This window comes from Telmatherina bonti, assembly GCF_933228915.1.
Source record: "Telmatherina bonti genome assembly, chromosome: 1".
In the NCBI taxonomy this organism is placed as follows: domain Eukaryota; kingdom Metazoa; phylum Chordata; class Actinopteri; order Atheriniformes; family Telmatherinidae; genus Telmatherina; species Telmatherina bonti.
The window spans coordinates 24,960,355-24,987,885 of record NC_136619.1 but is presented as its reverse complement, the minus strand read 5'-3'; the positions used below and the strand labels follow the sequence as shown (position 1 = coordinate 24,987,885).

The window sequence follows — 27,531 nt, the reverse complement described above, 5'->3', positions numbered from 1 at the left end:
TTACCCTGCTTTTAGCCTCTCAACATGAAAAATGTACTGTTTTAAGTAATCCTTGTTTGTACTGACCATAATTGATTGAGTAATCCTGGTTTAACATGCACTAAAGCCAGTGCTTAAGAAACTATTAGAAAGGCTAGCAGCTTAAAGAGTCAGGCTCTATCTAAATGTTGACTACGAGATCTGCATTTATCTGTCATAGAGGTTGGAGGAATTTGGTGACCATTGTTTTGTGACTCACTTTAGGCCCCGCCTACTGTGTTTCTGCTTTTGGTAAAATAGTCATGTAGACATAGCCAAGGTTTATTGTCTGACCTTCATTAGTGAATCTCATGGCCTTCTTCCTTCGAGCTGGGGACTCAATTTTAGAGGTGTGTGAGCCAGCTTCACCAAGCACCACAAACCATCTCCACAGTCGCAATGCCAAAGTCCCATCAACTTGATATGACACGCCACACGCTCATCACTTTGACAACCCTGTCATAATCAACACCAATCTCTCAACGTCAGCATGGGTAGCAAAGATATTGTGGAGCAGGATAGAGGAGGGAGAAGGAACGGTAGGAAGGAGGAACTCCAAGTACAGGTCATAACACAATCACAGTGGCTCTGGGATCAAGCAGCAAGCGTGAACGTTAGACAAGGGGAAGGCTAATTCCTGCTCCTCCTCCTGCCCTGGGTGCTGTGGTTTGTGCATGACGCATTAGGAGGTGGGGATGTCTCTGTCTCTCTCTCAAACACACACATGCACACAACCACACACACACACATATATATACACAGGAAAGAAGAGAAGGAGAATAATCCCCATCAAGACCTCTGCCCTAATGGGGCCCACTACTGTAATTACAAGGCACAGATTTCAGATCAGGCACTTAAGTAGCCAGCGAAGAGTGCCCAGAAAACAAAAAGCTCTGTAATTATCGTCTGTCTTGTCTCTCCCCAGCGTAACTTCAGTTACCTGTCATGCTGCTGTTTTGTCAGGAGTCCGTTGTTTCCTGGATTCTCCCTAATCCATGGCTGGAAGCAGCCCTGGCAGCACGCCTGTCTGTGCAAGATGCACATTTCAGTTCGTGGGGGCGAGTGACGACATGGCACACAAAGATAGCAGAAACCTGAGTCCTCACAGCCCCACAAGCACATGAATGCATTTTTTTACAAGAGAAGAGAGGAAAAGGAGGGGGAGTGTTCAGTTTGCCTGAGACAAAAGATCCTTTGTGCAATGAAACTTTATATACATATTAGAAACTTGAAACCCATAGCCTCTGCAAGCAGGATTCTTGTAACTGTGAACAAGATAACATTACCTACCATTCTTTCCTTGTGTCCACAAAAAAAAAAAAAAAAAAAAAAAAGACTTCAATACTACTTTTCAGCCAGGGTCTCATTCTTCATGATGGATTCCTGTTTTTGCAGGGTCATCTAATATCAGTGATAAGAGAGCTGTGGTCTCCAGGCAGTTTTGTGGCCCATTAAGTAACACATTCCCCAGGTGGAGCAGAGCAGGAGGCACAAGTTGTCGACAGAGATTTGGACTCTGCATTCTCTTAGCTTGCTGTCACCATCTGCTTAACCTCTCAGGTGTTTCAGAAGGAATGTTGTGCCCATTCCAACACTTGTTCATTCACCTGCTTCAGGCTGAAAGGTGCTACATATGTATCTAGTCTGCTTTAACACAACTCAACCAGTTTCCAAAAAATTAGGAAAATATCTCTTAATATCCCCTTCCACTTCGAAACCCTATTCTATTTATCCTGTGACCATTCAATAAAAAAGGGGAAAAAAGCCAACAGCTCTTTTTTTCTTTTAAAGCAAAATAATAATGTATACATCAAATCTTAGAAAATACTCAACATTAGGGGAACAGCTGTTTTGGTCAGAGGTGATTCTTTGTAGGACATGGCAAGCATGAAATGAAGAGAAGGTAAAAAAAAAAAAAAAATACCTGCAGTGGGCATCACCAAAGGGACAGTCAAGACCCCGTTCAGTTCAGTTTAAGAGAGTCTGTGTCCACGACTCTGGGTGACATCATCATGATCAGACATGTAATTAACCTATCACAACCATGCAGTCAGGTGGAAGGCTGGACGGTGAGCATCATAATAACAACCCTTACAACATGTAATTATTTTCCTCAAAGGCACAAGTATACGCAAATCTAGCACACACAAAAAAGAAGAACCTGAACAAACCAGTGCCTGAAAACACATGTACCACCACGTGGAGTAAGTGGTAACTAATATGCAACAAGGGTGATATACAAATGTCATAACAACTAGTTTATAACATCTAATTTAGGCTAAAAAGTGAGTGTGGTTCACTGCAGACAAGCATCACTGCATAATTAAATCAAGCACCATTCAGTATTTTAAACAGAAGATTAATGTTTACACTGAAAGCACAGGCATTTCATCACTGAATTCAACTTCAACTGGGGTTTGACACAAACTATATGTGTAAGAGTATATCACACAAATTTTCTGAACAGCACTGACGTTCTACTGCTCATTTTATATGCTGTTGGTGCATTAGAAAAATAACATGCTTTGGTAGGCACATTACCAGGTAAATCACTAGTGAGCTTTGGAGGACAACTTTGAGCTCTTGAGAAAAAGAATGAAATCAGAGTATGCAAAATTTAAAGATTTAAAAAGTTACTAAAGTTTTGCAAGGAGTTCAGATAAAGTTATGTAAAACATCTGTGCAGATTAAAAAAAAATCACAAACCTTTTTTGAATGATAGAGAAAACAAACACAGGCTGACTAATTCTGGTGCTTTCCATTTCAGTATTGGCAAAGTGTTTAAATCATAAACGCATTTTATGAGTATTTGAATAGATGAAAACTTCCATTTTTACAAGTTCTATCAATAAAGGCTAAAGATGGATGATTCATTGTGGACCGAACCAGGACTTTGTCAGTCTAACTTGTTCCTGTAACTTTTTCCATCAACATGGATGTAACTAATGACTACAACCAGCACATGTTTATATGTTTAAAAACTTAAATGTAATTGTCTGTTTTGTAAATATTCAGTATTCACATGTCATCTTTCAGGATAAAGTACTGTAGTGAAACTAGCTACTAGTGTATCATTTGGTTGGTTGGTGGGGGGGGTCAATGGCTTTGCATTGAAGCTATCCTAGATTATGTTCAGTCAAATGATGTTACTGGCAACTAAAGCAATGAAGCACAGGCTTCTGCCTTCCAATGTGGAAAGATCATATCAAAGTGTTTAAATCACACAGGTGGGACTCAAAATGAACACTGCGTCCGTCCTATTTTACTCGCAGATGGGGCAGCGTTTGTTACATAGAGACTGTTTTGGCTAAGTGAAAAAAAGTATCAAGCCTGGTTTGGTGTGGTTATCGTAGACCCAAGGACCTTGGAGTAAAGAGGGCTCTTAGTTTTAATAGGCACATTATTTCTACCCCTAACACCCGCACAGGCTCCACTGTGAGCCACTAGCTGTTTGAAGTTGGTAACAGCTGTAGTGTTCCAGCCTTTATTTAGAGGTCAGCACACTGACTTCACTTAAAAGGAGAGTTGGACTAAAGGAGAGAGAGAGAAAGAGAGAAAGAAAGGCAGAAGAAGGCAGTGGGAGGAGAAATAAAGAACAGAGAGCAAGTGAGAGGTGAAAGAATGAGTTAAAAAAAGAAAGAGTTACTAGTGTGGTGAGGGATTAGCTGAGGGAGAGGTTAAAAGTTTGTGGAGTTGCATCTGGCCTCCTGCCTGCTGTGTTGTTTATTGCCGCCGGCGTGAAGATCTGGTGCCAACATTAACCGCACCTGAACCACGCTACAGCAAACATACATACACACACACACACACACACACACACACACACACACACACACTCACAGGGACAAAACAGGACGAGGCATGAGTACAGCCAGCACTTTATCCCAATCCCTTGCCAAGATATTACAATGTACCAGCCTTTTCTTCTCTCTACATGTGTGTCTGTTTGTGTTTGTGAATGTATATTTGGATGTACCCCTCTAGCTGTTGCCAAATCATGATTTCTCATTTGTTAATCCACCGTTGCTCCTACTACCCTCATGGTTTCCTTGCCATCTTTGTGCTCTGTCACTCTGGATGACTGCCTAGTTGCAAAGCCTTATCCTGATTCAGCCAGATCTTTTTAACTCAGTTGCCCAAAGCCTGGCTTGACAACAGTTCCAAATCTGCTTAAATCGCCACTATATTCCATGAACACAAGACAGATGAGAATTCTCATGTTCCTTATGAAATCCTATGTGCCATCAGCCGGTATTATAAGACTGACTAGACACAGGGCCACTGTGGGCAGAAATCAAACACAAAGAAGAATGCTGGGATGCCACCCACGATAAACCCGTGGGACAGACCCTCCTCTATTTAACTTCACTCCTCCAGTGAAATTCCCCCATTATTATGTGCTAGCTTACCCAGCATTACAAGAACACATAGAACCATGCACACACACTAAATTTTGGGGTAACAAATGAAGAAAAAGTTTAGAAAGCGTAAGAGTTGGAAGACATTGGGGGGGTTAATGACAGGGTATTCCTTTTGCTCCAGGCACTATAGACAAGCCTAGCAGCCAATTAGTGCATGAAACCACCACCACCGACATCACCCTACTCCCTTCATCACCTCCTCTCTGCTCAGCCCAGCCGTGGTCTTCTGAACTTGGTATGGTCAGGGCTGGAATGTTGAAGCAGTTCATGTTCACATGCACATCAAAAGCGATTAAGTACAAGCCCCTTGGATTAAGATGAGTCTGTAGACCTTCACATCTTGTGCTAACCTCTGAAAAGCACTTGGCTTCCTCCTGCCACAACAGTATCCAAGTTCATTTTGGCCTGACACAGGCCCCTCCTTTGCTTGTGGAAGTAATACCAGATTACAGAGCAACTGTTGTTAAATGTTGATATAATGTGTTTTTCTTGTTCTTTTCCCCCCTCGCTCTGTTTGGACAGCTGTTCTTTAGCAGCAGGTCATCTCACTGTTCTGCTCTTTTGTGACTTACTTTGTGCAAAACTGAGGTATTATTTCAGTTTAATACATATGAAAAACATTTACACGTTGGCTGTGAGGGGGAACTTATTTGATCAAACTTGTGGAATTGAATTTATATACACATCTGGCACATATTAGCCCATAAAGGCTAACTTTTTCACTTCTTTTTCCTAAATAGTGCTCAGAGAGTTAACTTATCCCTCTGTGACTCAGCCATACACAAGTCCAGACAGGCGACCGGCAACTCAAACACGCCATACACTGATCTGCACAGCCCACAAAAAGGGTGATTTTCACTAGAGCAAGAAGGTCTAAGACAACAAAACAAGAACAGGAAAGACGAACACCTCCTTGACAACATTCTTTTCTTTGTTGAATCAAAGCGAGAGAGGATAAAAGAAAGAGCCATCAAAACATCCATTCATAAAACATACCACCTTTAGGTGCTTGTGATATAGGGAGGAGGGGAGCAGACTGAGAAATAGGTACATGAGTAGGTCAATGAGCACAATAAAGTTAGATTTATACAGCATATTAATTGAAACCTGTGTTCTACCTCTCTTACTCCCTCTCCATCCCTCCCTCTGTATGTGTACATGTGAGGACCCAGCAGGCTGGAAGCTCTCCCAGGACCCAGATGCTCTCTGTCAACACCAAGATTCCAGAGAGGAAGCAGGGCTTTACAGCAGCAAGCTGTACACACAGCCAGGACCTGCAAAGACCGGGAGCCAGGAGAGAACAACCTGCTCCATATAAATACAGACCTCCTTGTCTCCATGCCTGAGCCACTGGTTCTGCTTCCTCACTCACGATGGACATGGTTCACAGTAAGCCATCAGCAGCTAAGTTCCGGGGAGTAAGGAATAAGCCGCAGAGTTCCTCCTGCCTAGCTGGGCCCCCTCTCTGCCTGCCACCATGAAGAGGTAAATAGCTATTGGCTGCTCAATAAGTGGCTTCAGTGCGTTGGAGTGAGGGGCCTTTTTTCCTCCACACTCTTCCAGCCTTGACAAGCATGTATTGACAGAGCAGTTACACACTAACCCATTGGGGGAAATCCTCCACATTGTGCCCCAGGCAGCTGATAAATGGAACTCATACAGTACCTGTAAGCATGATCTCCAAGGCCTGGAAACAGAAAGGTGCATTTGCACACACACACACAGCTCAATACTGCCATACTAATGCAGACATAAGTGGTGAGAATAGGGGGTTTATGATACATGATGTGATGTACCAGTGCAAAGATAAAGAGAAGAAAAAAATGGGGTTAAGAAGTATATAGTTAATCCAAACCGTTTTCTGGGCTCGCCAGTAACACTGTTTTTCTGAGGTATAACAACAAAATCCACAAGCCTGTGGTGCCTCAATTGGCTGTAGTTAACAGGATGAAAATTAAATTAGGCAGCAGTGTCCAATAATCAGTATGCTGAAATGTAATCAGTATTCGAGTGTTGAAATTCTGGATTTGATGACTCTTATATTTTAAGAAAATGTTCACTGATTATTAAACTTTTAATGTATTTTAAATCAACCAAATCCAACACTAGAAAGTACAAAAATGAAAGAAACAGGACAGACAGTGGTTGTGCTCAATATCAGTAGACTTGTCAGAAGTTCATGTTGTCCTGGTCATAAGTGCCACTCACCAAGAGGGGAGTCATTGTGAGAAAGGAGGAGTCAGTGCTTTAGCCCTCAACATTGGGGAGGAGCCGTCTGGTCTTGTCCTCCCCTTCCCCTTCACCACTTTCATGTCCGACCCACTGCTGATAAATAGCTAACGGTGCAGGACTTGCTTTCACTCTGTGATATGATGTCAGTAACCTTCATTGATCTGCTGGCGGGTAGGCAGGCCTTATCGCTGCCTCTCCCGTGTGATATACTGTGATCCAAGGCCCTGACTGCTTTTTAATACACTGCACTTTTAGGTAACGGTGTCGCAGGCTAACCACCCCAGCTACTAACACCTGGGGCCGTATTTTACAGCAATGCTGTGATGGCCAGAGAGATTATGGAGAAACTAACTCTAGGAGAGCCTGCCAGCAAAATGATAACACAGACTAAAGTGGAACAGTAGAGTTGTGCTGTGTGAGGAATATTATATTCTGATCAGGTTTTCTGGCTCAAGCTCACATGACAGCAGGGTGCATGGAAAACATTGAAGGTGATTTTGAAAAAGGAAACTGAGAACTATTTATTCGTAAAAACATGCGTGCTACAATTCATCAGGGCCATCAACCCTGTAAGATTTCCACCCTAAACATTGACAGTCCTCTCTTGCTTCCAGCTGAAACTTTTCAATTCTGTCACTTGTCAGAGGCACTACCTGTGCTGTATCTTTAGGACTAATCAAGTACCTCTGTCAGAACATGAAGTTTTTGTTGACAAAGCACAAAACTTGCAGGGTTGAATTAGTGCTGACAGTCACTTCTTCCCACCATATTTATACATGCACTTACTCTAACAACCCCTGGGATGATTAGTGTGAATTTGACCCATTTCATATGAACCTTAACATCAATAAAATAATAATAAAAATACAAAAACAAAAAGAAACAAGATATGATACTGGAACACTAGGTGGTGAACAGCTTAAAAACATTACACTTTCAAGATGAGCATTCAGAAGCAAAGGCCCAAAACTATCATAGTTAAAGGAAAGTGACAAAAGAAAAAAAAAAAAAAATCATATTTTTAACCATGGCATGTATATACACAGAGTCCTGCTCCTGCTTAACCACCATCCCCTTCTATATGGGTTAAAGGAGGGTGCAGATAAAGAAGACTGGACGACTAGCGGGAGAATCCCAACTATTGATTTTAGCTGTTGGGTATTACAGAAGGAAACTGCCAGTTTATCAGGCCAGGATCCCTCTGCACTTTCACTAACTAAACGAGTATTTCCCGGGCTTATCAGGCAAAAAGCCTATTACTGATGTTCTCTACCTCCCCCACGACTACACAAAGAGAGAAGTTGGCCACCATAATATAGGTACTGGATGGGTTAGTTGCATTGCTCTTTAGAAAACCTCTAACACTAACCAAGTGCCTTACAAACTCAAAATTATGTCCTTATATTCACAATCATGACGATACTCCTCGGGGATAATGTGCATTTTATTATATTTATGTATATTAACAGTTATCTGCTAATGGACTTGTGACCTCCTGGACTATCTGCTCTTCATCTTCCTCTCACTATCTGTCTCTGTCTCTCTGGGTCAATGTCATTTCTATGGCTTCTGTATATGAGGACTATAACCAGAGATAATGGGAAGTGCTATAATCCCAGAGGGGAGCCTAATTCCAGCCTTAATCACAAAGACAAAAGTATGTGTTTTAATTACATACTGAAAGATTCACACAGATACCTGTGAAGGAACCAATTCCAGGATCCTCGGTCAGGAGGTCCTCTTGGGTTTTCAGTGTACAAGCTGCTCTGTATCAGCTGGCAGGAATTTAAACTGCTTTTGTTATTTTAAGATGAAATTATACCCAGACACATTTTAAATGCACTGTATGCCCATTTCCCAATATTAATAATGAACAAGAACAGAGACAGAGAAAATTTCCCTCAGCAATTACTGTGGAAATCCATAAACTGATCAATGTGCAATCCCAAGGATTGTCTTAATACATATAAAATATAGACAACACCACATGTGCATATGAATGTGCATGAATTTATTTGTGGTGTAAAATGGCTCCAACAAGATGAGAATATTATTGAAGAAATAAAAGCTAGGTGTAATGATTTACATATTTCATCAAAGGCAACAATGAAAAGAAGTCATTAACCTCAAGCAAGTAAGAGGAAGAAAAAGAATATTGACATGGTTGAACAAGACAAAGTGCTAACTAGAACAAAATGATGAAAGAATAAACACTTCCCACTTGAATTCAGCCACACAAAAAGTAGATCATAGAATAATAACACATTTTTTATAAATATGCTCAGTAGATGCTTTAGAGAATGCTGATTTAAGTCAATCTTCTTCCACCAAGATGTGTAAACACAAAATCTATGGTCTCTTCACTCACAAGTTGTTGGTGCCTTTTTTGAAGGACAACACTGCCCAAGTGGTGAGAAGTGGCATCAGCAGTGACAGGAGACATGGCCAAACCTGGCACCCATGAAGGGGCAGTGCTCATTTGCCCACCGACCTGCCTTTATGTCTTCAAGTCAGCCCTGTAATTTGCTTGGAGCGGAGATAAATCTTATCTCAGAGAACTGATTAAGTTTTTAATTTACACTCCAATCAATAGCCCAGGTCTATTGGCAATGTGTCTAAAACTCTATTTACCAAAGGATTCCCTGCTATCAATTGATCAAGGACCCGGCAGCCATAAATTATGGGAACACGTGTGTGTTGGAGGGATAGAGGAGGAGGAGGAAGGGGGACATGGGGAACCAGTGCAAGAGTAAGACATTGGAAGGGCTGCGACATACTTGGATGATGTTTATAAAAACAGAGAAATCGGCGGTAACCTACATGCAGACAGTCACTAGAGGCTGATGCAAATATCCTGAGAACCACATAAAATGCACATCAGGCTCTGCTTTGTATCCTTCAAAAACACTGGTGTCAACATACACTGTACCTACAATGAACCCAGTAGAAGTGAGAATTGGAAGGTGAATGAGCACAGATACCAATAAAAACACCGACCTCACTAATTCCCACTTGACTTTCTAAGGACTTGCACCAAGAGGGACCATGCTAAATATCTTGAAGAGTGAGAACTCCTCCCACTTCCAGCTCTTTCTGCGTGAGTGCTATTATCTGTTTACAGTACTGACTTTCTCCAACAGATTTATTAAAAAGGAATCTGCTGGGGTCCGGGACCTCAAACAGGATGACTACCTATGGCTTTTAAGACACAGCATCCAGTACGGGAAACTTGGAGTTGGATTTTTTAAGCTCCAAGTTAAAACCTTTATGGCATACAGGAAACAACTACTAAAATGTTAGTTACCTTCAGCTGTTCTGGTGGTGTTTAGGATTTAAAGAGATGAAGGGATGCAGTTCTACGTAATCTGTAAAGGTTTCACTCCAACTCAGAGTTGGAGGGCAAATATACAGTTCAGAATCCTTTCTACTGTTCCCATGCAGAGGAAATGAAGGGGAGGGAAAGGAGGGCAGCCTTATCACTGTGGAGAAAGTGTCGTCATGGCGGTTCTGCTCTGACCCTGCTGACTCGCCGATTCCTTAACATGAGATCATTTTGGACAGCTGACCTCAATATCACTGTGCTCTGAGGATGAAACCGATCCAGTGGAGCTTCTTATTCCCCACACCCTGCCTTCAAAACATAAGTGGGACGCACATTTAAACAGCCACATGGAAAAGTTAACAGGAGTTAAAGAAATCCTCAGAAAGAGTGAACAAGTCAGCCTCTCTTATAGCTATTGCAAACTAAATCTATATAAAAAGAACAGTAGTAAAACTGGGCTTCCCAGGACTTTTGCATTTTGAATTTTGCCATTTCTCTCACCCTTTCACACTATGATACAGCTTTATTTGTGAAAAGAAACCATTTCCTCACTTTGTCAACAGGCCAGTCAAACTAGCAGTGCATGTTTTCCAGCTTGTACCGAAAATTACAACATACAATAATAAGGTAGAAAATATTGATGTAACAAGTGTTTGGGCGGATGTGATGCACTACTTTGTCATTAGTGGAGAAGCTGTCTGGTAAAATCAGGCATAAACATGTGTCAGAATTATATGTAATTATAGTTGGAAAAACTTCCGCATGAGCGTATGAATCACCTCTGCAGCTGGCTGGTGTGGCAGGAGAGAAAACAGTACCCTGCTATCCTCACCTTCATAACTGCGGTGGGGGAGGGGCATAAACCACGGGAGACATGCAGTCTAAAGAAGACAGACAGGCTCATACTAAGTCAGAGAGCCCGACTCTCTGGTCCTCTGTTGGATTATCTAAAGAGCCACCGACGGATATGTGTAATCAGCCCCATCCCCATGTTTCTCTCTCACTCTCTGCCTCTCTGGCTAATGTCTCCGCCTGATTCGATTGAGGCAATTAGGCAGTAATCTATAGAGCTAGGGAGTGATGGAAACATTTCCCACTGTCCTCCTCATGTTTCTCAGAGCTGCTATAATTAGCTAACTTTGTTTCTCATTAAACATCAGAGGAGTATTTACATACCCAGATCCAATTTGGCTCAGTAGAGCCCATTCCTTTTAAACCATTGTGAAACCCTGAAACATGTCTTAAACAGAGGAGTGAGGAAGCTGTAATCTGCAATTATTTCTCACAAACATTTCTACACTATAATGGAAGGACAAAATTAATCTTGAATGTGCAGGTTACAATAAAAATGTCAAAGTCTGTGAACAAAGCAGAGGGTAAGATAAGTGCATTGTGATTAATGGAAATGAAGCTTAGACTGATGTCAAGCTAAGTCTTGTAACATAGGATATATAAAGGCTGATTTGCATCGCAAAGGTTTTGGAGTCACAACAATAAGACACATAACTTCTCATACTGTTGTAAAAGCTGTGGGAAAAATCTATACTGATATTCAACACCAAGGCAATTCAGAAAAATCATGAAAACCTTCATTCAAGCAGAATCACTCAATAATCTTTTTCACTGCTATACAAACACCCTGTTGAGCTGATCCATACAGTTCAAAAGGAAGAGTCAGAAGATTTCAGAAGAGTGTCTTTCTTCAGAGCTTCTTAAAACATCACCCTGGGTTGAACATTGTACTGTTGTAAACTTTTCAGTTGATAAGTAAAGAAAAGCATAATTTTTGTTTGCCCAATGAAAACCACTTCTTGTCTTGTGGCATTCACAGAACTTCTAAAGCCCATTTCTGTAACTAAAAGTTAAATTTTTTAAAGTTTTGTAAATAAATAAATAAATGAGGCCTTCAATTGTTGCAATTCTAAAATTTTGATGTAGTCAATGTGCATAACTACATGCAAAGTGACCACACCTACTGTTCTATGGTTCACCAGGTTGCTCATCTTAAACTCTGCTCAACATACATCTTTGCTTTGTCAGCAGTAGCAAACATTAGTGGCACATTATTATTGTGTTTCTAATGTTAGGAAAAAAAAACTGTGCTCCCTAAAGGTTATTCTTACAAGTCCCACAACTCCCTGTGAACATGTTGTTGGGACGGGTTCCTTAGATTTGGTTTCAAGAAATCCTGGCATTCTAAGGGGGTATTCATTCACACCAGGATACACCGCTGGACTCTGTACAACTAGGGGCTCAGTTCAGTTGCAATATTCTTCTGGACTGTAATTTCATTAAGGCTGCACAACTGAAATGAAATAGACCTTTTAAATAATGTCCTCCACTCACCGCCAAAGATGGCACTGCACCAAGATTTACTAAAAGGAGACAATGAGTCACCCAACGATGAAGAAGAATTTGTTAATCTGTTGGTTAATCCAGGACAACTTGAGTTTTAGTCCTAACAGTTGACCTTCACCAAATCTTAGCAGTCTTGGGTTGATCAAATTTCTATTAAAACTTTTTCCCGAATTCCTCTATGCAAGCCAGGTCTCCCCTTCAGAGCTGCCCATCATCATCACACACACACAAACACGCAGAGATATTTCGGTTGACTTTCCCCATAAAGTCACACGCTGAACCGATAATGCAGTTTGTTTTGTACTCTGTATTTGGTCCACCTGAAATGGACTAAGATCTGCATTTATATTAGGTTTGTACAAACAAAGTCCGCTTCTTTGATTTGAACCAGAATTTTTCTGAACATTCACAATAAGAAACAGACTTTCTGAGAAAATAGGCTCGGATTGGAACCCAAAAGGTTGGTGCAAATGGGCCTTTAATCTCGGTTTTTGATACTGTTAGTGCGTTTCCAAAATTAAACTGCTCAACAACAGTGCTGATTTCTAGTCAGAGCTGCCGCTCCAACCACAGATATCACACACTGCACCAAGTTCTGAGAGGGGCACTAAAAAAATTGGGCTGATGATTTATCATAAATTACTGCATATAAAGCAAGCTACTAATTCAAAGTAATGTACAAAGAAGTTACAAAGTATTCTCAATGGCAAAGTGAGATCAAGTGTTGCTAATGATTTCATAGCAGGAAGACAAAGATTGCTGTAGGCCGCAACAACACCAAAACAAAAGACAAAAACAAAAAAAAAAGTTCTACTATTAGGTGCTAACAGTTTTACTGCTCTGTTTTACTGTCTCAGTGTTGTGACTTAAACAGGGCATTTAACAGCACTGAGGAGAGGGGGGGGGGGCACCACAAAGCACTTTGATTAGGAAATCCTAACGTCTCATCGTGGCCCTGTTTACCATTTTACTCATCATATATCCTCAAGGATTTTAAACAAATAAATAGAAATAGTACTTTATGGTAGAGTGTCATCTCGGTGCATAGCTCGAAATGCTATGCAACCACTCAAAAAGCATGTTAATTACAAACAACAACACTTGGTGTGCAATAACTAACCATTTTATGAGAGCAAGCTGCAGTTCTACCACTAAAATTTTACAATGTTTACATATCTTTGGTATCAACAAATTTGGAGACTTGAGCAATGAAATGTCTTGGAGCTAGTTATGATGTCCTGAAACTACAGTGTGTTCAGTATAGTTATACATTCCAGCACAATCAAATTACTTTGTCTAAATTCTGGCATATCCTAAAGTCTGAATGCTTTAAAAGTTTAATGTTTGGATGTGACTTCAGAACATGGAAATCCTATCTAGCATTTGCCTGTCTATAGAATGGGGATAGCTTGAATACATATGCAGGAGTAAAGCCATCATTGAAAAGAAGGGTAATTCAATAAGTAGCATTCCAGCGTGACACAGATTCACTTTGTCAGTTATGCTTTACCAGTAATTCATCTTTCAGAAAACAGACACTATCTCAACAATAATTTCTTTCAACTCTGATACCTGGCAAAGAGGTTCATGAAAATTTAATAAAAGGTTTTTATTGGCTAACACCACAATCCCTTCTGATCTCACCCTAACAGGAGAGCGTTTCCTTTTCGTGGTGTCCTCGAGAAAGCAAAAGCTACTCATGTTATGCCTGGTGGGACACAAATGGTAATTCCTGCACTTATTACTCAGTTTACAAGTGACTACACTTTTAAGAAGAGTATATGAACACATGTATGCACATTGATCATTAGTGGAATGCATAAGTAAACAGTATGAGGGGTAGGGCCAAACATAGAAGTCCAGATGGACTGGCAGAGAGGCTTGTCTGGGAAAAGGCTGTCCCAGACCCATGCACCCCTCCTCTGTTCCCCTCTGGCCCTGTGTGCAGGACTGCAGCTAGCCTGGTCTGAGCAGCAGAGGGTTAACCGTACTGCCCAGTCCCAGGCGTGAAGTGAAACAATGAAATAATGGCAGTGAGTGAATGCTCAAAGGCAGGGGGCACTGTGGGTGTGGGAGGGCGGGGGCTCGCCATAGGCTCCTGCAGATGTTGCCGGGCTTCTGCGGGTCACACAATCACACGTATTAGCATTCCTGATAGAGGGAGCCTGGATTAGGGAGCTGAATGCCTTTCTCAACCCTGCCAGAGTTTGAACACACCAGAGAAGCAAAGAAGAGGGAGATATATCCTAGAAATGTGAGGAGAAGTGGAAAATAAGACTGTATTAGAAGAAAGAAACCCGCTGACAATGTTTAGAAAGGCCCAGCTCATGCATAGAGCAGGCATTTTATTGACGCTAGGAGAGGAGAGGAGAGAAAAAGCCAAACACAGAACAAGACTGACAGACAAACTGCACCAAATTGACTAAAAACACTAATGAAATACTTTAACACAGACAACAACGAGCGATGAAGCATGTGATAACTTAATGGTCTTGCGAGAATGGCAGAAGGGAGTGCATATATGAAACAAATATTTCTGTTTGCTCCTGAATGAATGAATGAGCAAAGACAAACGGCTTTCTTTCTTCTTTGAACGTCTGCGTGAGTGTGGGAGAGTGCGAGAGAACAGAAACAAAAGCTTTTCAGAGTGTATGTGTGCTGTCCTGTCCTTTTTTTTTTTTTTTTTTCCCAGGACAGAGGTCTGGAGAGGCCTCATATTTCTAGCTGCTGTCAAGCCAGGGTGAGAGGCAGAGACAGCGAGGGGCAGCTGTTTTCTATGAGGTAGCCCGGCTCCCTCACACATGGCCTTTGATCCAGTTTAGCTTAGTTGGCCAACCCGTCTGTCCCAACCACCCCCACCCCCAACCTCTATGCATGTATATGTATAGTATGTCTTTTGGTAAGTCAGAAAAAAACAGTAGGGTTGTGCTTTTATTAGCATAGTAAATGGCACAAGTGGTAGCACAACAAGAAACGAACTCTAATCCACTGCTATTTAACAAACAGTGGTACATTGAAGTGAAAAGCAACATGAAACCAGAGCCCTTGCTTTTTTTCTTTGCATTTGTTTTAGCACAAAACAAATAATTTCACAGGAATGTAGCCGGTCTGATCTGAAACTGCTGGGTATTTAGCAAAGATTTTACTTTATAAAGGACACACTGAACAATTACACATTTTAATGCAAACAGTTTGAGAAACACTAATTCATCTTTTCTGCTCTTCTTTCCTTAGTTGATGTTTTTTCTAGTGGTAAGTAGAAGCAGAATGAGGATTCACTCATCAGCAGTGAGACGCACATATGACGTACCATAACTGAAGGTAATCAAGGTGCGTGACAACAGAAAACAAGCTAGAGCTTTTCTGTATCTTTCCATACTTTCCATGCTACTCAGAATAGTTTTTTGATTTCTAAAATCCTTTGTCCAATATGTCAGTCACATTCCTCTAAAAGTAAAATAGCTTTCTTGCATTATTTTACCCATATTTAGCATTCTAAACAGGAAAAGGTACAAAATTTCAGGCTTTTCGACGGGTGTTCCAACATTATCCTCCCCTCAAACCTGCAACTCTGTCGGTCCTTCAAAGTCTTCACCTGGCAAGAAGCAGATGTGCATAAAAAATGTAATTTGCAGGGACTCCTGACTGAGCAGTAGCATGATGAGTTGAAATAAAGTGTTTTTACATTTGAAATGTGTTTCAAACTATTCTTGATTAATTATGGGACGATGTGTGCACAGTCTTTCATTTATATGTAGAATCTCCTTTAACATTATGAAAAAGAGCTACCATTGTTCGCAGGCTTTACTGCACTATGATGTTGCACGTCTCACAAAGACTATACAGCTGGAAATTTCTCTGTGCCTACTGCTGTCATTGTCTTCAGATCCCTGACAAGAAATTAAAAAAAAACATAGCGACACAGAGCACACACAAACCTTTATATTTGACAGTTAAGGGAGGTGTACCTTTGTCCCCAACCAATGACTATCAGTCGCTCTACAAGTTAATATTTGCTTCTGCCGGCTCATAAATTTGCATTGCATTAGAACCTGACCTAAATGCATTTTTATCACCCAAAGTAATTAGCTGAGCATTAGTTGTAAGAGGTAACGAGAGTACGATGAGGCTGAATCCTTTCTGAATGGATGGTGGCGGAGAGAAAGCTACAGGCAGGATGGCTCCAAAGTACAGTAGAGCTGGGCCGCCAAATGAAAGAGGAAGTAAACACGGCCAGAGTGCTGCCTCTTTAATCTGCTACATTAACTCTAGCACCACAAGGGGAGGAGCATGCAAGCAGGCAAACAGCAAAGCCACACAAAAGGGGAGTGTCAATGAGGGGGTAATAAGGAAAGACAATGAGTAAACAAGCAGGGGAAGTCCAGGCCTGGTGTGCTAGAAACTCCCTGCTTCTCACTGCCTGGCACACACAAAAGCCCTGCTGTAATTAGCCACCCCAATAGGTTGTTTAGCATTTGCATATAAATGCCCTCGCAGGCAAACGCTAAACACGCTGACACAAGCCATGCCCAAAACAGACGTTTGCCACACCTCTACCCCTCCAGGAGGTCTCGGGGGTCCACTTATACTGGGGTGCCCCCTCCTTCTGCCTTGTGCATGTACCCACTACAGGCAAGCTGGCATCCATTACAAAAAAAGGCAGACAACACACCATAGTGCGGGTGCTCAGTTCTTGTTTCTAGAGGGATTGTGAAACACTGTAGCCAGGCTTCCTGTTAAAGGGGGACATAACCATCTGCCATGAGAAAATACATTGTGCCCTGACCACAGGAGTCAAAGAGACATCAACAGCAGGTGGATGACTTTTGATATGAAAGGCAAACTTACAGATATGCCCATGTGCTATCTATCTGTGTGAATTAGCACATGTGCAGGAGCATGTGCAGAGTTTTCTACATTATGTGAGGCTTTAGTCAGGGTCAAAACACACAGAACTATTTGATGTGCCCTGTCAAACAGAAAAGGAGAAATATTTTGTAGCTGTGTACATGAAAAGACAGCTTGCAGCTAAACAAAACCAAGCCACATGTAACTAAAGTTTACCGAAACTATATCATCTGAAGTTCTGGAGTGACTTTTGTTGTTTTCACAGTGGTTTAATACCTAGGTTTTACATCTATTGCCTGTTGTTTTGACAATGGCAATTCATTAAAACAAAACAAAAAGCTGAAAACTACAGAAAGGAAGGAAGTGATGAGACTGGTGTCTGCCCTCCCCCTGCCCTGACCACCTTCTCTCTCTTTCTCTCCTTCCTACTAAGCTAACCTCTTTTCAGTGTAAACAAAGGCAGTGTCATCCACACACTTGTCTCACTCCTGGTACTGCAAGGAGAGAGTGTTCAGAGCTCCATACAAGGGCTACTTCCTGTGTAAATTCACAGTACAGAGCGCAGGCTTACCAGTCTACTCTGCTGGCTATAGGTTTGTGAGCACTGTTTGTGGCACAGGAAGACCACAAAACGAAAATCTATCCACTGAACACTTGGTTCTCACCTGCCATGTGGCCTGTTGTTCCCCATTAGGACATGATCTGACATGAGGAAACACCTGGCTGTAACAAAAAGCAGACTGTAAGGGAAGCCTATTTTGCAATGCTCTTCTTACTGATAAATTGCCTGTTACAGGGACAGCTTGATTTAAAGAGGAGATGCTGTACGAATTACATAAATAAGGAATATTTTGTCCATCTCGGTTGAATGTGAGTGATTATGAAAGGTTTTTGGGTGAGAATACATTTTAGAGTCCTGCTGAAGGAGGCTATAATAGCAGCAGGAGAGAGGGAAAAAGTAGAGCTTGTTTTGTCAAAGGATTGGCCCCTAACATGTGAAGATGAGAAAAAACTGTTGTAACAGTCAGTATCCGTTTTGGGCACAGCTCTTACCTCAGGCTGACTTCCTATGTGTGGTCAGGGTGTTTCTTGCTTTGCTGTTTCGAATAACAATCTATACACACTATTTGTTAACGCTTGGGTAAAAGAAATGTCAATGTTCAGCTCTGCTAAAATAAAAAAACAAAAGAGCAGAAAATGTCACTTTTAATTTCACTTAAACTGACGTGTAACAGACCTTCAGACATACAACAGACGATGAGGTGATACAGGAGATGTTTTCAAACTCATGTCATGTTTATAAATGTGCATAATTCTTTCTTAGGCTTGTATGAGCCTCTGCATTCTGCGGAACAACTAATAGCCGCATAAACTAGCCCCAGGACCCAATCTTCATTCATTAAACAGTAGGGAAAATGAACTCCATGGTGACCAGACGAGGCAGATGACGTCACAAAGCCGAGGTCACCAGTCTGTTACGGCCGTCTAGCCCTGTGTCAGCCCCAAGGGACCTCCCCCACCCCCTCTAGCCTATTGGCCATATCTAAGCTCTGAACATTAGAATGAAAACAGTCAAGGAGGGTTCTGTGTCTAATTTTTAAATGCCAAGGTTCTGTCATTGTCATGAGACATCAAATATTGGCTGCAGTACAGCTGCTGTAGCCGAAGAGATGAGAAACCGTGAAGACCTATTGCCAGGATAAATATGTATACAGTTCAGTTCCATGTATTTGTATGTGAATGATAGGGAGAGGAGAGAATGTCTCCTCCTCCTCAGGCTACATATATGCTTGCACACATACACACGCACACATATACATCTACAGTTTTTGGTGTAGCTGTGTGGGAGTCTGCTTCTCTCTAATCAATTTATTATGAGGCACTGAAGTCCTTGTGTTTGTTCATTTAACACAGGGAAAATGAGAAACAGCGTTTGTTTTTGGTATGGTGAGACCGAGAGTAAAAACCACACGTGCCGCGAGGGAGGCGAGGAAGCCAGAAGGGGAGAAGCAAAAGGCACAAAGGACGGAGACACCCATCAGAATAATAGAAAGGTGTACTATGTGGCTTTGAGGAAATATGGCTTTAATTGCAGTTTGTGGAAACATTTAATGTGATCTGTATGACACCTGGCATAAATGGTTTACACCCAGGACAGTGCCAATTATAATTCAGCCAATCAGAAATCTTTCGTAAATCCACCGTCATGCTCACAGCAACAGCCAGATGCCTATTTGACGAGATGGGATAGGATCGGATGGCAACAGACGCACACGCTGTATATCTTCTTTTTAATTACAATGTCTGCAGAGGTGGAACTCTGCTATAAACAATCATCTGCAATCAAACACTAACACCGACAAACTGCATTTATAGCAGTGCATTTTTAAATTGAAAAATGGAATTATTATGCAGACTACTTGTATAATTATAATTTGCAATATTTTTGAAAATTTCTTTAAAAAGGCAATGAAAAGCTTTAAAGCTGAAATGCAAGCCATCCTTCATTTGGCAGCTAGAACAGCAGGACTTCCTCGTTCGATTTTTAAAATGCAGCTCATGTCCAGGCGTTAGATCAGCATAGATACTACTGACACTCACAGAACCAGACAAACATCACCGAACATTAAAATAGACTAAATAAAACAGAATTCTATTACCACTCTGCTAAATTAAAGATACAACACCTCACAATTTTTATAGATCATAAAAATATAAAATATGTGCATTTTTTTGTATTGGTGTTAAAAGAAGTTAGCACTTTCTCTGTCATTTTTAACACTGCAGGTGATAAGAGCACCTTTGCACCTATCTTGTATAATATATTCTGATCATGTGTATTTTGTGCTTCAGCAAGGTACGAAAACAGGTAATCAAAATAGCCATCTGAAGCTCATTGTTTCTAACAAAAATGCAATGATGCTGTATGCCAGCTTCTTCTTACGAACCATGCACGAGCACAAAAAAAAAAAAAAAAAAAAAAAAGGAAAAAGCAGTTGCTGCAAAAAGAAATAATGTGAAGTATATGTGGGCACGCTGCATGTTGCACGCAGATCCAGGGGAAAAAAAGAAGATGTAGTGGCAGAAACTTAAAGACACAGCTCACATCAGAAGACTACAGAGGCTACAGCACTAAGAGGCCATTTTATTGCTTTGCTGTGGTCAAGTGAGGTGCACCGAGCTCAATTCCACCACAACAATGGCAAAGAGGGCCGCAGAGACAAAAGAGGGCTATCCTTTCTTCTTAACCCCTTCACTGCTGCCAGATCAGTCGCCTGGGGCACTGAGCGAAGAGCATCAGGGCCACCTTAGCAGAAGCCAGAGGAATGGCTGTCCCAGCTTGCAGTTTATATCAAAAGTATGGAGAGCTCAAAATGTACACACAAACACACACACAAATAAAATATTAGTTGTTTACACAGCTAAAAAAAAAAAAAAAAAAAGTTTGAACAAATCAGAAAAGAATCTATAAGAGGACAGATGGGTTTAGAAGAGCTTCACCTCAGCCATGTCTCACACTGAAACACACTGCAGCCTTCTCTCTATGTCTTTCCATATCTGCCTCCCCCCTCTCTTTAACTAGCAACATGGATGGACTACTACACATTTGCAAGTGAATTACTCTTTTTGTTAAGATTTGTGAGTGGGTGTGTGTGTGTGTGCAAAAATGTGGAAGAGGGTGGAAGAGGGAAAAGGGTGCTCCTGCCATCGTGCTTTTCTTCTCTCTATAATCCTGAGGAAGATAAGCTGTGAGGTACACAGAGAGGAAGTGCCACAGATCTGCTGGGGTCCAACACATCCCAGCAGCGCATTCCTGCAGGCTGGCGATCAGACATATAGACAGGGACAGAGGAAACCAATGTCAGCCATGTATGTCACAGCCCCAGAGAGGAGTGGACCAAGTCCTCACAGAGAATTAAAATTAACATGACCACAAATGGAAACCAGAGGCTTCATCTTAAACTTGAAACAAAAATAAAATATATCATAGTCTGAGAAATGTTGTTGCATTAAAAAGGTCCTTTAAACCTTCAAATAAATGATTTTTATTTTCACAAATATAAATCTTCCCATTTGAAATGATTTAAAATGATAAACAATATTAATATCATTTTCATTAAAAAAAAAAATTCAGTGCTCTTAAACAAGTACTTTACAACAGACATCAGCTGACTGACTGAACACACACACACACACACACACACACACACACACACACACACACACACACACACACACGATAGTACTAATACAAGCCATGATGTTGCATCACTGCTGACCCGGCTGTAAATTAGAGACAAAAATGTCATACTAATGCTTTCAAACACAATTCATATGACTCCATTAACACACATCTTCTTTTGAACAAAATCAAATTTCTTCATATGAATAAATTCAAAGAATTTGTTTATTTTTAACCTTGTGTTACTAAGTGCACCGCAGGTTTTGAATAATATGAAATTACTTTTTTTTTTTAAACTAAATTCACGCTACAATAGATAATATGGTATATGAAAGCAAAAAGAAGGGCAGCTGATGCACTGTCAATATGTCAAGCCTGTCACTCTAGCTCCCTCAAACACCCACGCGCATGCACACATACATATACGCACTTACGTTTTGGTTACACAATGCAGATTTCACAGACACAGATAAACAATGCGAGGGCAGCTATCACTCCACAGAGCACAGTAACATAGAGGAAGAGGAAGAGCATGACAAAGAAATAGGGGAGGACAAAAAGACGGCGTGTGTGTCATCAGAGTCACAGGCCAGAGGGGCCCACGTATTGTTCCAGGGCTCAGCGTAGGGAGAAAAAGGCGACCTGGGCCGCCTGTGTCTAAGCGTCCTCCATGTTTTATGCATTCTGTCCTTTGTGATGATAAGCACCAGTGCAGAAGGTGGAATGCTGGCCTCCAGGGTCCAAAAGAAGGGTGGGCTTATGAGGAGCAAGGGGGCTGGGGTGCAGCTCAATTTTGCAGCACTTGGAGTGCTCCCCGTCATCCTTGCTATGCCCACATGTAGGCATATGAAGCGTATGCGGACACAAAACCGTTGTTCCCTCCATTCCTGAATGCTCCTGTAGCCTCAAATAGGATACAGTCAGTCATTGCAACCAGGCCCCTCTGACACACACACAAACCCATGTACACACACACACACACGCAAAACTCTACGCTGCTGCCAGTCCTGGACAAGCATGCATCACGCAGGTCTTCTGCTGAGAGTTGAGCCACCTAAAATAAAACTGTGTTTATCGTTGTTGCAACACTACGATTTAAGGAAAGAGCCAAAAATGATCCTGCAAAATATATCTCAAAGGCAGCATAGAAATTCTTCTCAAGGACAAAGAAGCAAATCATCTTAAGCTCTTCCTATAAATGCAACTGCATTCATTTGTTGTTAGAAATCAAATGAATTTTTTTGTAAATATGTCTGAAACATTACTAAACTCTAAATCTGAAAACTCAACAATATCAAATGACAGAGAAAAAAAACATAAAAACAGAACTAATATTTTGCTTTAAAACATATTACTGAAATAAAATGTTTCTCCTCCTCTGCCATGAGAATTGCTGCGATGTAATCAGAATGTTTTTGTTTTTCTTTTAATCAAAGTGTAAGTTTTCTCTTTGTGTGTGTGTGTGTGTCAACGATTCGAACTTACAAAAATGATGACTAAAAGTAAAACTGTATCATGACAAGACCTTGATGTGGCACATTCAAAAGAAATGGGATTTTCTGAGTGCCGGAACACCCACAAATCTGAAAGATGCTGCGCACATACACACGCACATCTTCGCAGTCATAAATCTAGTTTACCACAATGATTTAACCAAGATTGTTAACATGATAACATGTTGTGAAAGAGCCAACCACAAGAAAGAAAGAAAGAAAAAAAAACTTCATTATAAAAGACGCAAAGATAAGAGGGAGGTAAAAATGAATACAAAAACAAGAAGAAGAAGAAAAAAAGGATTTTTTTTTTTTAAAAAGGAGGATGCTCTCTGGACAATGAGGAGCCCTTTCGGATACTCTGGGCTTCAGGGATTAAGGATCAGGTATACTTTATGCATGCCTGCATACACACACATACACGCGCACACACCTGGGTATCACATCTTTTCGACCCTCCCTTCCCACTTTCTTGCTACTCAGTATTGAGCCAGGACCACCCCCACCACCCCTCGCCAGCCTGCTCCTGTGTGATAGCATACTGGCCCCGGCTGTTGGACAACTGAAAGAAATGGTTTTTGGTGCTGAATCTTATTGAAAAACACGCATCAGATTCAAAGCCGTCACCCGTGTCTGCTGACAACACTCATCCAAATGTCCATAAAACAAATGGAGCAGAAACAAGCTTTTTATTCCTTTCAGAGAATATATTTCCAAACACCAATGGAAATACTTCACCTCAATATATGCATATAAAAGGAAATCATTCAAAATCACTGGTGATCTTTTTTTTTTTTTTTTTTTTTTTTTTTTTAAATACGAAGAAAAAAATATTCAGAATTTAAGTAATTCCTTTATAAATTCTGATTTTCAGAAAATCCCTACATTTTGTTTATAAAGGCATAAATATGTGGATATATGTTTTCTGTATGCATACAGCTCAGCACACTGCTGCATCGATGCTGAGTCTTGCATGTATGGTCCTAGCCAACTGTTCACCCAAAGAGGGCTCCCTCCGACCGAGGACATGGCAACAAGCTCCCCCACTGTGCCAGGGAGTTAAGGATGGAGATCTGCATAGATGCAGAGAAGGAGATAGAAAATAAGGAGAGGCACAGAAAGGAGGAGGAGAAGGGGTTATGACAGCCAGAGGCGCTGTCTCCCTTTTCTCTGCTTTAACCCCCAAACATAAAATAAGCCTATCCGTGACGACTGCAACTCCCTTCATCTCATTTACCCAACTGGACGCGCCGTTCGCACTCATACAGTTAAATGGCATCAGATTTCTCGGAATATATCTGTCATCAAATGTTGTGATTGATGAGGACCGAGTGGCAATGGTGGACTGTTCCGTAACCGTGCAGGATCAATGACAAGTACATATCTTCACAGCAATTATATAACAGTCCCTCAACCTCTAAATATTCACCTCTTCATAAATAATAACCACAAAGGCTACGACATAGTCATAGCAGTTCAACCTTATATTAACTACATTAATTAGACAACTTCTTTATGACTAACTGCACTGCAAACAAAGCATGTCTCATCAATCCTGACAACTAGTTCTTACATTTCTAACATAACATGATTACAATTTTGTTTATTTTTTTACATTTATATAGATGGTGGTTTAAAATAAATACATGGTGTCATGGATATGAGTATGATCAAGGCCAAATAAAAATAAAAAAGATGAAAAATAATTTGCATACAGTGACGAGGGAAAGACATGCATGTTTTTCGCCTCAGTTTAGTATGAAAAACACATTTTAGTGAAGTGGATGTATATTAACCTGCACCTAGAGGATTTTCATTTGCAGAAATATTAAAATGTGTCTAGCATGAAAAAGCAAACAAAATGATGAAAAATCTGGTCTCTATATGACATTATGAAAAACAGACGGCTTCAACATCACAATGGCCTACTTTCAAATATTCTCCAAAAATGCTTTTTGTGGTTAAAAAAAAAAAAAAAAGGTTGCTTTTTAATACGATCTGAGTCAGAGATACGCGTGATACTGCAGCTAAAGACACCTAGCACAACATCTGACAATATTATGAAATAGAATACACAGAAAAGCAGCTAGTGACATTCCTATACTTTTCCCTGGAACTGTTATAATTAAACATAAATATGACAATGAGACAACACACCAAAACCAGACAGGTGAGATGACAGAAAACATTTCTGCTGTCTTTGTTTTGTAACGGAAGAGGAGGAGAAGGAGGAGGAGGAGGAGAAGAGGAGTGTTACTGTCAGACATGGGAGGAAGGGAGATCACTGGTGTTTTGGCATAGCAGCCTATCTGCCCTAAAGAACACCAATAAGTTTGTAATCACGAGAATCTGAACACATTCAACAATGGTTGCACACACTAATAAAGCTCTAATGCATAAAAAAGAAACTACTGGAAAAAAATAAGAAAGAAATAAAAGTGATCACTGATCATTTTTTTAAAGTTCAAAAATAATAATGAATCTTAATTTAGTTGAAAAAAAAAATTATACTCTCCTTCTGTACCTCTCTTCAGTATGAAAAGTAAGAGATCTGTTTACCTGACCTCTACCTCTGTGGCTCATGGCTATCTGACCTTACTGCACTCACCCTGCCCCCCCTATTAAGGGGTTTCTCCCACTACCTTGTGGTCTTAGCATTTAATTTCATTAAAGCCGTTACCAGACTATTTTTTATTTGTCTCGTGTTTAAATAAAACTAAGTCATTAATCCTGCAGATTCTGACAACCGAGCTTTGTGCAGCTCTCAGAACATCCTAACATCTACCATCACCCTTTCTCTCCCAGCCAGACCCACTCTTTCCCTATTATCCTTCGGCTGTTTGCGAGGGGGTTTCCTCTCTTTCTTTTTTATCTCTGCACTCACTCCATGACCCCTGTTCCCCCTGTTTCTTGCTGTCTGACCTCCCCCCACCACCACCCCAGCCTACACCCCCCCCCCCTCCCCTTTCTGTTTTCCTCAACAGTGCACATATCCTATCATTGCTGCTTGCTTGCTAAACAGTTTTTTCTTTTTTCCGTCCATGTCGCGAAAAATATCAAACATGACTAAAAATTCTCGCCGTTTTCTTTTCTTTTTTTGACCATACAAAGATCCAGCATTTCCAAAAAACATTTTGGATTGCATTCAGGAAGATTTGCGGATGTATTAGAGCTGCGATTCTTTATTTTTCTGAAAATTTGGGCGAAATACACGTGTGTGTGTGTGTAATTTATATAGCCTATATTACACACACATTATGTATATATATATATATATATATATATATATATATATATATATATATATATATATATATATATATATTCAAAAGTCAGATCGGCAGTGCGCGTCTTTTGCATTTGAGCAGCCTACAAGGTGTTTTAAATTTGATTAGTGAAAGACATCTGGCGTATAGTTTGACTTTCTAAAACCCAAACTGTTCAGCCTCGGTTAAATGTCGATATTCAGTGACTACCGGACCATAGTTAAAGTTTCCAATAGTAACTTTGACGTGAAAATATTCAGACTATAAGGTCGGGCTTAAAGGACAGTGGTTTGTTTTCTTTCCGGTCAGCGTTTCTCGAGGAAAAAACTGTTCTCTTGAAAGTCTGATACGGTAGCCAAGTAGTTCGAGGCAGGAGATCCAGCCTCCTTGTCTTCCCGAAACCACATGTCTGGTCTCTGTTACGCAGCTCCCATTCTCAGGCTGTCCGAGTGCAAGGTCCTGCTGATCCGCTCTTGTCATGAAGGAGACCCGGGGCTTCGTTTTTTCCCTCAACACACCACATTTAGCCAACACTCACGCTCTCCAACACTTACTCCCTCATGCACGCACGCACACATACACTTGTCGATCGATTTGCATGTGACTTCGTCAGTGAATGAGCTGCAATCGACTTAAAAACAACGCTTAACAGAGGCAAACAGCTATAAAAAAAATTTTAAAAAAAGAAAAAGAAAACATGGACAAAGTGGGTAAAGAGGGAAAGTGTAGCTGGAGGAACTAAGACAGGGCGGAGGGATTGCACATTTCAGACAGAGACGTGACGGAGAAGAACAAAAAAAATGTCCTTATCCAGAGGAGGATTTTATAAGCAAACGACGGTGCTGAAGCCCCTTGGATGTGACCAGTGTCAAATCTGTCAAAAATAGAAAGTGAGAGATGTCCCCCTTTTTCCCGGACGCCCACGGACCCACAGGCTGGACTTGGAGCTCCTTTCCTGGGCTGCGCTCATGTGGAGCTGCCGCTGCCCTTCGTCCGCTCAACACAGCCCTTTTCTTGTTGCGTTTGTGCCTCAAAACACGTTTCTCGACAACCACAAGCCCTCTATACCTTTCCCCGATCCCACAGAAAAGCACATATCTGTTTTAAAACCGTGCTTTTTCTCCGATCAGCTGCTTTGGAGTGGATCGCTGTCTTGCCCATTTCTTATCTTCCATTCATGAGGAGGAGAGGACGAACGCTCGTATAAACACAGGTAACGATACGAACAAAACAAAAACCGAAAATAAACCAAACTATCTTGCATGAAATGAACTTGTGATCGCCAGTCATCTCTCACAATGTGAGAATAGCCAGCTCCGCTAAACGGAAAGCACGAAGAGACAGAGGAGAGATTCAGATAAGTCACACAGCGAAAAGAATAAGATCGTGG

At 41.0% G+C, this 27,531-nt stretch overlaps 1 protein-coding gene across 1 annotated transcript in view; it reads right to left on the bottom strand.

Moving 5' to 3' along the window:
• zfhx3b (zinc finger homeobox 3b) overlaps nt 1–27,531 on the bottom strand; it is a gene marked incomplete at its 3' end in the record, with an annotated part of 126,893 nt that overhangs the window by 99,029 nt on the left and 333 nt on the right. The window lies entirely within an intron of this gene.